At 46.5% G+C, this 2,816-nt stretch overlaps 1 pseudogene across 1 annotated transcript; it reads left to right on the top strand.

Annotated features, from left to right (window-relative positions):
* The first annotated feature begins 1,398 nt into the window (after window positions 1-1,398).
* LOC309827601 (actin-related protein 3-like) lies at window positions 1,399-2,386 on the top strand (annotated as a pseudogene). The gene is made up of 2 exons: window positions 1,399-2,099; window positions 2,297-2,386. The product of its transcript is annotated as an actin-related protein 3-like (transcript).
* The last annotated feature ends 430 nt before the right edge of the window (window positions 2,387-2,816 follow it).

Genomic DNA, 2,816 nt, shown 5'->3' with positions numbered 1-2,816 from the left:
TGAAATAAGTCCTGTGTCTTGAAAGGACTTTTAAAAGAAGAGAATACTTCAGACACGACAATACAACTAAAATAGAAAGGGCATCCTTCCCAGCCAAAGAAGGTGAATTTTGCAGATACAATGGAAGTACCAAGGTATCCCTTTCTGAGCGGAGAACAAATTCTGAATTTGGGTTTGTCATTCCTATGGCTGCCTTTATCATTTTACTATGTCCAAATGTGTTTATAAATAATGGGCAGTAGTGTTTTGCGTGTTTTTAAAAAACTTCCATGTAAGCGGCATCATTCTGTTCCTGCCCAGATCTCTTCTCCCTGCTTTCTCCCCTCAGCACTGTGGTTTTAACAGGTGCCCATTTCGGGTCAGGAAGTTCCAGTTCTTCTTCTTTTGGTTCCTGCTGGAGTGGGATCCCTGGGGCAAGGACACCAACCTTTGTGGGTCCATCCTTCTCTAAAGGAAAATGTAGATTCCCAGACAATGCTGGGAAGAACATTTTTGCCAGCAGCTTTTGTGCACATTGATAATTTTTCTAGGATATCAGTTGAGGGATGGGGTTGCGGGGGGGGAGCCGCGGACGTTTTCTACACACAGGTCTCCCCGATTTCCACTCCAAGTCTGTGAGCTTTTCAGGCTCCTCTTATACCAGCCACTCGTGGGGTTTTCTTTTTCAGATAATGTATATGAAATAATATCGATGTAATTTGGGGGGGGCACAAAATTCGTTTTATTGATGACAAAATACCAAAGAAGTACATTCTCATAGTAAAGAACCAAGGTCCCTGCAGAAGTACAGGGGATAGCTGGCCTGGCCAGGGCGTCGCCATTGAAGGCCACCTTGGCTTCCCGGGGAAAGGCTACGGGAGGGGAAGAAGTTGTAGGGTGGGGACAGGAGTGAGGAGCGGGGAGAGAGGGGGGAGGAGGCCGCGGGGGGCAGCACGGGGACTGCCTGCCAGGCTTGAGGACGTGGTAGCCGCTGACGGAGGCTGCTGCTCTCTCACTACTGCTTTGTCTTCCCGGCTCCCCCGCGACGGAGAGGGCAGCCCGGCCGAGGCTGGTCAGGTAGCATCTACCTCTCGCCGCCCATCCCTGGCCCCAGCTGGCACGGAGCGACGGTGGCAGCCGCAGGCAAGGAGGCAGATGGTCGGACGGCTGGCGGCCCGTGGGGTGGACCGTGGTACGGGATGTACAAAACTAGGATATGCCGGAAATAGGGAGCCACAGGTTATCATCCCTTCCTGTATCGTTATTAAGGAGTCAGCAGAAGTGGGTGATCGAGCTCAGAGGAGGGTGATGGAAGGTGTTGATGACCTAGACTTCTTCATTGGTGATGAGGCAACAGGACAACCTACATATGCAACAAGGCGGCCAGTCCTCCATGGTATCGTTGAAGATTGGGACTTGATGGAAAGGTTTACGGGGCAAGTGATCTTGAAATATTTAAGGGCGGAACCTGAAGGCCATTATCTTCTTTTGACTGAACCTCCACTGAGTGCTCCAGAAAACAGGGAGGATACTGTGAAATACCGTTTGAGTCCTTCAGTGTTCCAGGCTAGTACATTGCCGTATAGGCTGTTCTTGCCGTAGCTGCATCCGGGACCTCCAGACACGTAGGAGAACGGACGTTGACCGGTACGGTAACAGACAGTGGAGACGGTGTCACTCATGTCATCCCTGTGGCTGAAGGGTATGTGATTGGCAGCTATATTAAGCACATTCCAATCGCAGGACGAGATCTAGCCTATTTTATTCAGCAACTGCTGAGAGATCGAGAAGTAGGAATTCCTTCAGAGCAATCCTTGGAAAGTGCTAAGGCAGCACAGAAGCGCTATAGTTGTGTCTGACCAGATTTAGTAAGAGAATTTAAGCATGATACAGATGGATCAAAGTGGATTAAACAGTATACTGGAATCAATGCTATCTCCAAGAGAGAATTTTCCATCGATGTTGGATATGAGAGGTTCTTGGGACCTGAAATTTCTTTTCATCCAGAGTTTGCAAATCCAGACTTTCCTCAGCCTATCTCAGAAGCTGTAGATGAAATAATTCAGAATTGTCCTATTGATGTCAGACGTCCTCTCTACAAGATATTGTCCTCTCTGGAGGTTCCGCGATGTTCAGGGACTTCGGACGCCGCTTGCAAAGAGATTTGAAAAGAACTGTAGATGCCAGGCTGAAATTAAGTGAGGAGTTGAGTGGTGGTAGATTGAAGCCAAAACCTATTGACGTACGAGTCATTACACACCACATGCAGCGATATGCAGTTTGGTTTGGAGGATCCATGCTGGCTTCCACACCTGAGTTCTACCAAGTATGCCACACCGAAAAGGATTAGCAAGAAATTAGACCCAGCATTTGTCATCACAATCCAGTGTTTGGAGTCATGTCGTAGAATTGGCTTCATCGTTATTGGGGTTAGGGAGGTGGGGAAGAAGTAATCTTTCTGATTCCCTGTTTTGTCTGGATGGCTGGTTTTGAGGTTGTAAACCTAACTTGAAATAGTAAGACGAAACATAATTAGACAGGAATATTTTAATAAGCATATCGACATGCGAATGTAGAGGAGAGCCAAAATGATTAAGTGTTTTTCTTTAGATTGAATATTTGAATCTTCTGTGTATCAAAAAGACGTGGGTTTTAGTTCTTTCTGTGCCCTGGTATTTTGTATATTATTGAATTACCCAAGATTTGATGGGATTCATCGGTATGTCGATAGCTCTGTAATGCTTGAATTGTACGCTCTGAAGTGTGCAGTGCGAGAGCTTGTTTATATTTCATACTTTTTATACTATGAGGAAAAAAAGTCAAAGAAAAACTAGTAT

The sequence above is a fragment of the Grampus griseus genome (assembly GCF_964374135.1).
Source record: "Grampus griseus genome assembly, chromosome: 9".
Classification (NCBI taxonomy): domain Eukaryota; kingdom Metazoa; phylum Chordata; class Mammalia; order Artiodactyla; family Delphinidae; genus Grampus; species Grampus griseus.
The sequence above is the reverse complement of the archived record's forward strand: the minus strand, read 5'-3'. Positions and strand labels throughout refer to the sequence as shown.